The 12,115-nt window shown below is 44.5% G+C and overlaps 1 protein-coding gene across 2 annotated transcripts in view; it reads right to left on the reverse strand.

Moving 5' to 3' along the window:
- The window catches only part of slc35e4 (solute carrier family 35 member E4), a 29,478-nt gene that overhangs the window by 13,329 nt on the left and 4,034 nt on the right, over positions 1 to 12,115 (reverse strand). The window lies entirely within an intron of this gene.

Here is a 12,115-nt window from a genome sequence, read left to right on the forward strand (position 1 = left end):
GGTGCCGGTGGTGATTGCACCGGAGACAGAGGTTGTGCTGGTTCTGGCCTAACTGGACGTGTCAGCCCACTAGGCGTCAGTGATCCCTCATGCGTGTGCGAGGTGCCTGGTATATGTGCATGTGAGACACCCGGTATAGGAGTGTCGTGAGGAGTCTGTGTAGGGCTCAGTGTGCGCAGTGTCACCTCGGGTACAGGGTTCATAGTTACCTTGGAGTGTTCGGGGTAGTGGTCTGCTGCTCCTGTGGGCGCCAGGTCGCGGACGGAGACCGTGTCCTCCCGCCCATCAGGTAAGACCATGTAAGCATACTGGGGTTCGCATGTAGAAGGTGAACCCCCTTGAACAGCGGGGAGTATTTATTGCTCCTCACATGTTTCCGGATGTAAAATGCTTTCCATGTTTTAAAACTTGCAGCCAATAAAATTGATGCACCATCAATAACTCTTGGAGACGTGAGGCAAGATATAGGCTTTTATTGGCTGGAAGAAAGAACAAGCAGTAGTTGACCACCATACTACATCCTGGAGAATGAGGCCGGGCTCAGGCCTCAATCGCCTTTATACCAGGGTCCGTGGGAGGAGCCACAGGAGCAGTCAGCGGAGGGGTGGGGGGGAACCTGTCCAGACAAGAATATGTAGTTCACCACAACCTCACAAACAACTCCTTATTTGGAAATGACCTCCAGTCCAGCAGATTACCTGAAGTCTTTGTGTCTTCTTTAAAACACTAATCAAGTCCAGCATGTCAAGCTCACAAAATGGAGAATCGATTATCTTCACAAAATGGCAGCTTCCATCCCCCAAGCACACGGCAAGAACAAAGACTGCTTCTACTGTCCTTGATTCATTTGAATTCATTGATTTGAAGATTGTCATTCTTTTTGGCCAACAAAGTACTGATGAAGAACTGAGTGGTATAAAAACACTTTTCTCAGTTCTCACAACAACACACACAAAATGCTGGTGGAACACAGCAGGCCAGGCAGCATCTATAGGGAGAAGCGCTGTCGACGTTTCGGGCCGAGACCCTTCGTCAGGACTAACCGAAAGGAAAGAAAGTAAGAGATTTGAAAGTAGTGGGGGGGAGGGGGAAATGCGAAATGATAGGAGAAGACTGGAGGGGGTGGGATGAAGCTAAGAGCTGGAAAGGTGATTGTCGAAAGTGATACAGAGCTGGAGAAGGGAAAGGATCATGGGATGGGAGGCCTCAGGAGAAAGAAAGGAGGGGGGGAGCACCAGAGGGAGATGGAGAACAGGCAAACAACTAAATATGTCAGGGATGGGATAAGAAGTGGAGGAGGGGCATTAACGGAAGTTGGAGAAGTCATTGTTCGTGCCATCAGGTTGGTGGCTACCCAGCCGGTAATTAAGGTGTTGTTCCTCCAACCTGAGTTTGGATTCATTTTGACAATAGAGGAGGCCATGGATAGACATATCAGAATGGGAATGGGATGTGGAATTAAAATGTGAGGCCACTGGGAGATCCTGCTTTTTCTGGCAGACCGAGCGTAGGTGTTCAGCGAAATGGTCTCCCAGAATGTGTCGGGTCTCACCAATGTATAAAAGGCCACACCGGGAGCACCGGACGCAGTATACCACACCAGCCGACTCACAGGTGAAGTGTCACCTCACCTGAAAGGACTGTCTGGGGCCCTGAATGGTGGTGAGGGAGGAAGTGTAAGGGCAAGTGTAGCACTTGTTCTGCTTACATGGATAAGTGCCAGGAGGGAGATCGGTGGGAAGGGATGGGGGGGGGCACGAATGGACAAGGGAGTCGAGTCGGGAGTGATCCCTGCGAAAAGCAGAAATTGGGGGGGGGGGGAGAGGGAAAAATGTGTTTGGTAGTGGGATCCCGTTGGAGATGGCTGAAGTTACAGAGAATTATACGTTGGACCTGGAGGCTGGTGGGGTGGTAGGTAAGGACAAGGGGAACCCTATCCCGAGTGGGGAAGCAGGTGGATGGGGTGAGGGCAGATGTGCGGGAAATGGGAAAGATGCGTTTGAGAGCAGAGTTGATGGTGGACGAAGGGAAGCCCCTTTGTTTAAAAAAGGAAGATATCTCCTTTGTCCTGGAATGAAAAGCCTCATCCTGAGAGCAGATGTGGCGGAGACGGAGGAATTGTGAGAAGCGGATAGCCTTTTTGCAAGAGACAGGGTGGGAAGAGGAATAGTCCAGGTAGCTGTGAGAGTCTGTAGGCTTATAGTAGATATCAGTAGATAGGCCGTCTCCAGAGATGGAGACAGAAAGATCAAGAAAGGAGAGGGAGGTGTTGGAAATGGACCAGGTAAATTTGAGGGCAGGGTGAAAGTTGGAGGCAAAGTTAATGAAGTCAACGAGCTCAGCATGCGTACAAGAGGCAGCGCCAATGCAATCGTCAATGTAGTGAAGGAAAAGAGGGGGATGGATATCGGTATAGACTTGGAACATGGACTGTTCCACAAAGCCAACAAAAAGGCAGGCATAACTGGGACCCATACGTGTGCCCATGGCTACACCCTTGGTTTGGAGGAATTGGGAGGAGCCAAAGGAGAAATTATTGAGAGTAAGAACTAATTCCACTAGACGGAGGAGAGTGGTGGTAGAGGGGAATTGGTTAGGTCTGGAATCCAAAAAAAAGCAAAGAGCTTCGAGACCTTCTCGGTGGTCTGCCTGTCCAGGTAGACCTATTGTCTCAGCTTGCTCCTATCCCGCTGAACTCATTTCTGCATACCTTGACACTGTCCTATCCCCCCTTGTTCAATCTCTTCCCACTTATGTTCGTGACACTTCTCATGCTTTGAACTTTTTCAATGATTTTAAGTTCCCTGGCCCCCACTGTCTTATTTTCACCATGGACATCCAGTCCCTATATACCTTCATTCCCCACCGAGATGGTCCCTTGTTCACTCGTCCCCCCCCATCCCTTCCCACCGATCTCCCTCCTGGCACTAATCCTTGTAAACGGAACAAGTGCTACACCTGCCCTTACACTTCCTCCCTCACCACCATTCGGGCCCCAGGCAGTCCTTCCAGGTGAGGTGACACTTCACCTGTGAGTTGGCTGGTGTGGTATACTGTGTCCGATGCTCCTGGTGTGGCCTTTTATATATTGGTGAGACCCGACGCAGACTGGGAGACCGTTTCGCTGAACACCTACGCTCTGTCCGCCAGAAAAAGCAGGATATCCCAGTGGCCACACATTTTAATTCCACATCCCATTCCCATTCTGATATGTCTATCCATGGCCTCCTCTATTGTCAAAATGAATCCAAACTCAGGTTGGAGGAACAACACCTTATATACCAGCTAGGTAGCCTCCAACCTGATGGCATGAAAATTGACTTCTCTAACTTCCGTTAATGCCCCTCCTCCCCTTCTTACCCCATCCCTGATATATTTAGTTTGTTTGCCTGTTCTCCATCTCCCTCTGGTGCTCCCCCCCTTTTCTTTCTCCAGAGGCCTCCCATCCCATGATCCTTTCCCTTCTCCAGCTCTGTATCACTTTCGCCAATCACCTTTCCAGCTCTTAGCTTCATCCCACCCCCTCCGGTCTTCTCCTATCATTTCGCATTACCCCCTCCCCCCACTACTTTCAAATCTCTTACTATCTTTCCTTTTGGTTAGTCCTGACGAAGGGTCTCGGCCTGAAACGTCGACAGAGCTTCTCCCTGTAGATGCTGCCTGGCCTGCTGTGTTCCACCAGCATTCTGTGTGTGTTATTGTTTGAATTTCCAGCATCTGCAGATTTCCTCGTGTTTTCTCAGTTCTCAGTTCTGATGAAAGGGCCTAGATCTGAAGCATTGACTGTTTCACTTTTCAAAGACATTGCCTACCTTTCCTTCCAGCACTTTCTTTCTTTAATTTCATATTAGAAAATTTAGGATTCATGAGCATTTGGAAAGCCATGGCTCCATGGCCTAACTAAGGAGAGTTGGCATGGCTTTGTGCAGGACAAGTCATGTCATACTAACTTAATTGAGTTTTTCATGGGTGATTGATGAAGGTAGAGCTGAGGATGTTGTCTATATGGATTTTAGTAAGGTGCTTGACAGTCCCTCATGGGAGGCTCAACCAAAGGATTAAGATACATGGAATCCATGGCTATTTGGATTCAGCATTGCATTGTGCATTAAAAAGACAAGAGGATAGTGGATAATGCGACCTACTCTGGCTGGAGGTCTGTGCCTAGAGTGGTGTTCTGCAGGGATCCATACTGGGACCTTAAGTGCCCTACATGAAAATGTAGAGAGGTAGGTTAAATTCACAAACAATACAGAGACTGGTGGAGTTGTGGATAGTGTAGATTTCCAAAGGATACAGACAGATATAGATTAGTTACATATATGGGCAGAGACATGGCAGGTGGAGTTTAATCCAGCCAAATTTTTGAGTTGTTGCACTTTGGGAGATGTAATGAGAAGGGATAGTACACTGTTAATAGCAAAAACCTTAATAGTTTTAACAGAGAGGGACTTTAGGGTCCAAGTCAGGCGCTCCTGGAAAGTGACTGCACAGATTGATAGGGTAGTAAAGAAGGCATAGTAAAGAAGGCTGAGTTCAAGAGTTGAGAATTTATATTGCAGCTTTATAAAGCTCTAGTTAAGCCACATCTGAGTATTGTATTCAGTTCTGTTTGCACCATTATAGAAAGGATGTGAAGGTTTAAGAGGATGCATGTCCTGTAAGAAGAGGCTGGACAAACTAGGGTTGTTATCTGTAGTGAAGCAAAGGCTGAAGGGAGAACTGACTGAGGTTTATAAAATTATCAGACACATTATCTTTTTCCCAGGATGGAAATGTCTAAGGCATTAAGTAAGTCATTTACGGTGAGAGAAAGCAAGTTCGAAGGAGATGTGTGAAGCAAGTTCTCTTTATATTCACACAGAGAGGTGGGTGCCTGGAATGCACTGCCAGGGATGGTGGTGCAGGCAAATACAATAGAGGCATTCAAGATAGGCCTGTGAATGTGTGGAGAATGGAAGGAGGCAGAAGGGATTAGTTTAGTTGGCATTTAATTGCTAGTTTAATTAGTTTAACACAGCATCATGAGCTGAAAGACCAGTTCCAGTGCAGTTCGGTCCGATGATTTAAATTCCCAGTATCTTCAATTTTGTTTTGGCTTTTCTTTACTGAGAGGAATGTATTAGCCCTGAAGGGTTGAAGCGCAAATTTATTAAAATGATATCAAAACTCCAAGGGTTAATTTATAAGGGCAGTCTATACAAATTTGGGTTGTATTCTAATAAGCTTAGTAGGTTGCACAATTTGATTGAAGCTTTCCTCATAGTGCTTAAACTACTGAGGAGAAACCATTTTTGCTGACTCAGAAGTGGGGAATTAGAGTATATAAATGAGAGTTAAGTCTTGAAACTAGGAAACATCTAGTAGCAAGCAGAAATTTGGAATTCTGTTCCACAAATGCAAACTGATACTATGTCAATAGTTAAATTTTATGTAAGATTGATCAGTTTTGTTAAAAAAAAACATTGAGAGAGGTTGATAAAGTCAAGTATATAAGCGCATCATTGTTCAGTTTTAATTTCATGGAGCAGTTATAGAGCCATAGGATGCAGAATGGAAACAAGCCCTGCAGCCCATCTAGTCCATGCTGACCATAGCATCCTCCCTGCATGTCGCAATTGCCTGTGTTCAGCCCATAACCTCCCAAACCCCTCTCTGCCATGTACCTATGCCTCGTTAATATTGCAACTGTGCCTTCCTTGATCACTTACTCTGGCAGCTCATTCCAGGTACTCCCTACGCTCTCTCTCTCTCTCTAAAAGAAGATGCTCCTTGTGTCTTATTTAAAGCTTTCCCTTCTTATCTGTATTCTCCAATATTAGACTCTTAAACCTGGGGTGAGAGAAAACCAAGACCATCCTACCATCCTCTTATTCATATCCCTCAGGATTTTAAAAAGTTCTTTGAGATTATATCCCTCATTTTCCTGCACTCCAGGAATTAAAAATAGAGCATGGCCTACCTCTCACTATAACTTGGGCCTTCCAGTCCAGGCAGCATCTTCATAAATCTCTTTGCACCTTCTGCAGCTTGACAATGTTTTTCTTACAACCAGGTATCAAAACTGTATGAAATACTCCAAGTGCGACCTTACCAATGACTTATAAATGCAGCATAATGTCCCTGCTCCTAAACTTGATGCCCTTACTGATGAGGCCTGCATGCTAAATGCCTTCTTCACCACCGTCTTGTTGTGTAACTGCATTTAGTAAACTATGCATTTATACCCCCAGTCCCTCTGTTCCACAATATTTGTCAATGCCGTGTTGCTCACTGTCTAAGTTTTACCCAAAATGCATTTATCTAAGTTGAAATACATTTGCCATATAATGGTCTATTTCCCTAATTGTTGGAGATCTCTTTGCAATTCATTATAATCTGCTTCACTGTCAACAAGACCCCCAATCCCCCTTAATTTAGTATCATGAGCAAACTTGCTAATCATGACAGGTACTCTGCATTCACAACTCAGAATCAGGTTTATTATCATGGACATTCAATTTGTTACAAAATTAGGTTTTCTTTCCCAAAAGCAGCAGTACACCATGACATATAGATTACTATAAAATCACAATAAGTTACAGAGAATAAATACTGCAAAAGACAAATGATAAGGAATTAATAAATCTGATGGCAGAGGACAAGATGATGTTACTGTGATTGTGTGTGTGGGTCTTCAGGTTCCTGTATCTTCTCCCCAGTGGTAGTAATGTGAAGATGGGATGTCCCAAGTGGTGAGGGTTTTTAATAATGGATGCACCTTCTTCAAGCACCACCTCTTGAAGATGTTCCTTGATGGAGGGCATGCCTATGATGCAACTGGCTGAGCTTACAAACCTGCCACGTCTTGCGATTCTGTGCATTGGAGGCTCCATACCAGACTGAAATGTAAGCAATCAAAATACACTCCACTATACATCTGTAGAAATTTTCAAAAATCTTTGGTGACATACCAAATCTTGTCAAACTCCTAATGAAACAGAGCCATGGATTTTATAATAAGGTATTGGGCCCAAGATCCTCTTAGATCCTCTGAGATATTCTAGGTTCATAGCTTAAAGGGATAACTAAACTCTCCCCATTCCCACATACTTTGGTAGTCCCTAGCAAATCAAGGTAGAAAAGCTTCCACGCCAGTTCAGTAAGTTTTGAGTTGACTGTGGAGGCTACTATGGAGCTTGAATGAAGCAGGAGGTGCCTAATTGGACATTCAGAATTGTATTTGTGGAAATAATGAGTTCCTCTATACTCTAGGATTCGGTATGTTTGTGAAGGCACCCAGAACTCTTGGTGCCACCCTGAATATTCTTTCACAACTTGGGCAGTTATAGGTCAGGGATGTTCAAGTTCTACTTTAATTGCTATTCAATTATACATGAATAGAGCCTAAGGAACCTTATTGCTGGTCTGGATAGACAGGAAAGGCAGAGTGTCGAGAGTTGGCTGAGGTTGGTTCACTCTGGGCGCCAAGCTGATTTGGAGAGGTCGAGAATGGCTTCTTCAGCAAAGAAATTATTTTGTCACGATGAAATCACGAATGATTCGTTGTGCCTGGAACGTTTCATTGTGGGTACAGCCCAGGTCCTAATTGAGGCTGGGTCAATTTAAATGATGGCCCAGATGGTCTGGGAGAGAGCTGTGAGACTGCACCCGGCTGCTGTGCTTTGTGTCTGCAAACTCTGTGGCGATTTGCCCTGCTAATATGATGAACTGAATACTGAGGCTTTGGGCCGACTCTGCGGATTTGGATCTAAGGACTCAGTTTGGTTCGAGGGGAATGACGTTGTTGTTGTTCCTCACCTATTGTTTGCATGATTTGTTTTACTGTATTTGTTTTCTCTTTCTTTGTGGGGGTTGGTCTTTTTTTAAAAAATTGGGTTCTCTTGGGTTCCTTGCTTTGGGACTGCCTGGAAGTAAACAAATCTCAAATCTCAAGGTTGTATAATTTGATAATAAATGCGTTTTGAATCTTTGAAACAAAACAGCATTACTCCAGGGCCAAGGTGCAAATCACAGTACCAATAGTCATTCTCAGCACAAGACACATAAAAGACTGCAGTAAAATAGTCACACACCGAAAATTAGTCCAAGTCCCTGAGCTCATGAACATTGCAGTAGTCTGCAGTCGAATACAACACATTCTGGTGAGTGACCACCTGAAGACAGCACCGACTCCCACATGGACACTGAGCCACACTGCCTCCCGCACTCCAGTGGAGCGCACTGACTCCGAAGCCTCTCTCCTGGGCGGCTGCAGGCAGGGAACACCATGGCCTGAGACCTAGTCCTTAGCACGACTGAGGCCATGAAGCTGCTCCACTCTCTGCCCCCACCATTCATCAACAAAGCAATGATGCATCCTTGCAGCATTCCAGACCACCAATGTCCAACAGGGTACTGCCATCACAAGGAAAGCAACCAAGGCAATCACTTACTGTTAGAATGCACGCCTCCATCGTGCACCCACTCCAAAGCCTCTCTGATGTCGGCAGCAGCAGCACAATCCTCATTAAGTCCAGCTTCCTCAGTTTCTCCGCCAATAAGCAACTCGCTAATTGCGTAGTCAGCAGTACTGTAAATTCTTATTGTACAGCGGGGTCTTGTGATTGCAAAAAATATTTAGAAAAAAAGAAGCCAGTGCATCCAAGCACGCCACTGTCTTACTAGAAGATGTTGTCTTGGGAGAATCCATGGGTGAATTTGAAGAATTTTTCTGCAGGTTGTACCTCTCTGGTACTTTGCTGTGAATATGTATGTCTCAGAAGCAGACCAAATGATCTAGAGCACTCCTGTCCTCTAAGCCAACAGCACTATGCTGCTTTTGGTGTTTTGATCTTCAAGTAACTCTTTTGCCTAGACAGCCAAAGTTTCAGCTAGTGATGATGAATTTTATCATGGACATCTACCTACACAGGGTGACAGAGAGAGATACAGCAGTGACCAGTGAGGGCATACCAAGTGACACTGAGGTAAGCAATCAACAGTGGCAGAAGGACTGGTGGCCAGGAGTCACCGAACACAGAGATTACCAGACTGAGCAGGATTAGGGAAAATAGTTGGTTAAGGTAAAAGCACAAGGTCACAGAGTCTTAGAAAAGTAGTACAGCACAGAAACAGGCCCTTTGGCCTGTCCAGTCTGTGCTGAACAATTTAACCAGCCTACTCCAATTAACCTACACTGGACCATAGCCCTCGAAGCTGAATGGAGAGCATTGAAGACATTTAAAGCAGTATCACTTTGGAGAAACAAGTGAATAGGTGGCTTACACAGCTTGCTATCAACATGGGCACATCTCAAGAATGCATGCTCTACTCTCTACACTCATGACTGTTTAGCCAAGCACAGCTCAAACATCATAAGACATAGGAGCAGAATTAGGTTATTCAGCCTGCAAGTCTGTTCATCATTCGGTCATGGTTAATTTATTATCCTTCTCAATACAACTCCAATGCCTTCTCCCTGTAACTTTTGATGGCCTTAATAATCAAGAACCTATGAGCCTTCACTTTAAATATACCAAATAACTTGTCCTCCATAGCTGTCTGTGGCAATCTATTCCACAGATTCACCACCATCTGACTACAGAAATTCCTTCTCATTTCTGTTCTTAAGGAACATCCTCGTACTCTGAGGCTGTGCCCAGTGGTGCTAGGCACCCCCCACTATAGGAAGCATTTCATCCAAGTCCACTCTACTTAGGGCTTTCAATATTCAACAGGTTTCAATGAGATTCTCTCCCCCCGCCCCCCCCCCCCCGAGTTCTTCTAAACTCTACCCAGTATGGGCCCAGAGCCATCAAATGCTCCTTATACATTCACCCTTTCATTCCCAGGATTATTTCTGTGAACCTACTCTGGACCGTCTCCGATGCCACCACATGCTTTCTTAAATAAGGAGCCCAAAACTGCTCACTATACTCCAAGTGCGATCTGACCGATCCTTATGAAGCCTCAACATTACATCCTTGCTTTTTTGTTCTAGTGCTCTAGAAATCAACGTTGCACTTGCCTTCCTTACCACTGACTAACCTTTAGGGAATCCTGCATGAAGATTCCCAAATCCCTTTGCACCTCCGATTTCTAAAATTATTGCTCCCATTTAGAAAAGTCTATGTCTTTATTCCTTCTACCAAAGCACATGACCGTACAATTCTGTACACTGTATTCCATCTGCCACCTTCTTGACCATTCTCCTAATCTATCCAAGTCCTTCTGCAGACTCCCTGCTTTCTCAGCATACCTACCGCTCCACCCATTTTTGTATCATCTGCAAACCTGGCCACAAGTCATCAATTCCATCATGCAAATCATTGACAGATAACATGAAAAGAAGTGTTCCGAACACTGACCCTGTGGAATACCAGTAATCACTGGCAGTCAACTAGAAACCCATTTATTCCCACTCTGCCCTCTGCTAGTCTTCTATCCATGTTGACATCTTTTCTGTGATACCATAGGCTTTTTTTGAAAATCATGTTTACCAGTCTCGTGTGCGGCACCTTGTCAAACGCTTTCTGAAAATCCAAGTAAACAACAATCCAATGAATCTCCTTTGCATATCTTGCCTGTAATTTCCTCAAGGAATTGCAATAGATTGTCAGGCATGGTTTCCCCGTAGAGAAACCACGCTGACTTCAGCCTATTTTATCATGCGCCCCTAACATCTTCCCAACCACTTAAGTCGAACTAACTGGTCTATAACTTCCTTTCTTTTGCCTCCTTCCCTTCTTCAAGAGTGGAGTGACATTGTCAATTTTCCAGTCATCCAGAACCATTCCTGAATCTAGTGATTCTTGAAAGATCACTACTAATGATGCCACAATCTATATAAATTCTCAGATTACACCACTATTGTTGGTAAAACAGACTGACCAATCCTCACTGCACATAAATGGTTCCCCCGTGGAGACAGTTAGGAGCACCAAGTTTCTGGGAGTGCACATGATGAACAATCTCACCTGATCCTTCAACTCCACCTCTTTAGTCAAGAAAGCAGAGCAGCATCTCCACTTCCTGAGGAAACTAGTTTCCCCCACCCTCTTATTCTAATCATTTTTTACAGGAGCATCATTGAGTGTCCTAACAAGGTGCATCACCATCTGGTACCAGAATAACAAGGCATCTAACCCCAACACCCTTCAAAGGATTGTGAGACCTGCTGAAAGGATCATCGGGGTCACTCTTCACCAATCCAAGATATTTACCAGAAGTACTGCATCCGTAGGGCCCTTAGCATTGTCAATGATTCATCCCATCCATCCAACAATCTTTTTGACACCCTACCATCAGACAAGCGGTACCACAGCATTAAGACAAGGATTACTATGATGGGAAAAAGCTACTTTCCCCAAACCATGAGACTACTGAGCTCCCTGCCACCACCTAGGTCTCACCACTTATAAAGCACCGGTAGTATTATACTGTTTACTTTTTAAATTTGTGTCGTAAATGCACCTTATTATTTGTTAAGTTAGTTGTGGTTAATTGGAAAGAGTGATATCACCAGATATATGACTAAGTAGGTGAAAGGCAAATCACAGTGGAGAAGCTCTGAAAGTGGTTAAACTATAAGGGCTAGCAGCAAATTTATTGTCCTTTCACAAACAATCTAATGTTAATATAAGCTATCAATAAACTAATAAGTGAGTGGAAAGACTAATTTTGACAGCTCAGGGAATCTTTTGGGACTGTGATATGTGGGAGTTCAGGAAATCGAGATGATTCCAGATTTCCACATCTGCAGGAAGTCTCTCTGGCTCTGGTTTGTCAGCGAACTTGAACACAACTTGCAGACACTCTTAAGTACAAGACTTGGGAAGGGAAAGAGCAGTACTGAGAGGGCAGTCTCTAACTGGACTGAAGAGAGACTGGCGATGGAGCTGAAAGGAATAAGAAGGACATAGCAGAAGTCTTCACTGTGGTGGTGGGATGTTGTGGGGAGGGATCTACAAGAAATGGATGTACTTAAGGTGAAGCAGTTTAAAAGTAAATGAGATAATCATAATAGAAAAAATGAAAAAGTGTTAGATAATGATACGTTGGCTCACAATGATCCCTCTGATTTTTTTTTAACAACTGCACCGATCAACCATTGCTCTGAGCAGGAAATGTTTTT

Source organism: Hypanus sabinus, chromosome 13 (assembly GCF_030144855.1).
Source record: "Hypanus sabinus isolate sHypSab1 chromosome 13, sHypSab1.hap1, whole genome shotgun sequence".
In the NCBI taxonomy this organism is placed as follows: Eukaryota; Metazoa; Chordata; class Chondrichthyes; order Myliobatiformes; family Dasyatidae; genus Hypanus; species Hypanus sabinus.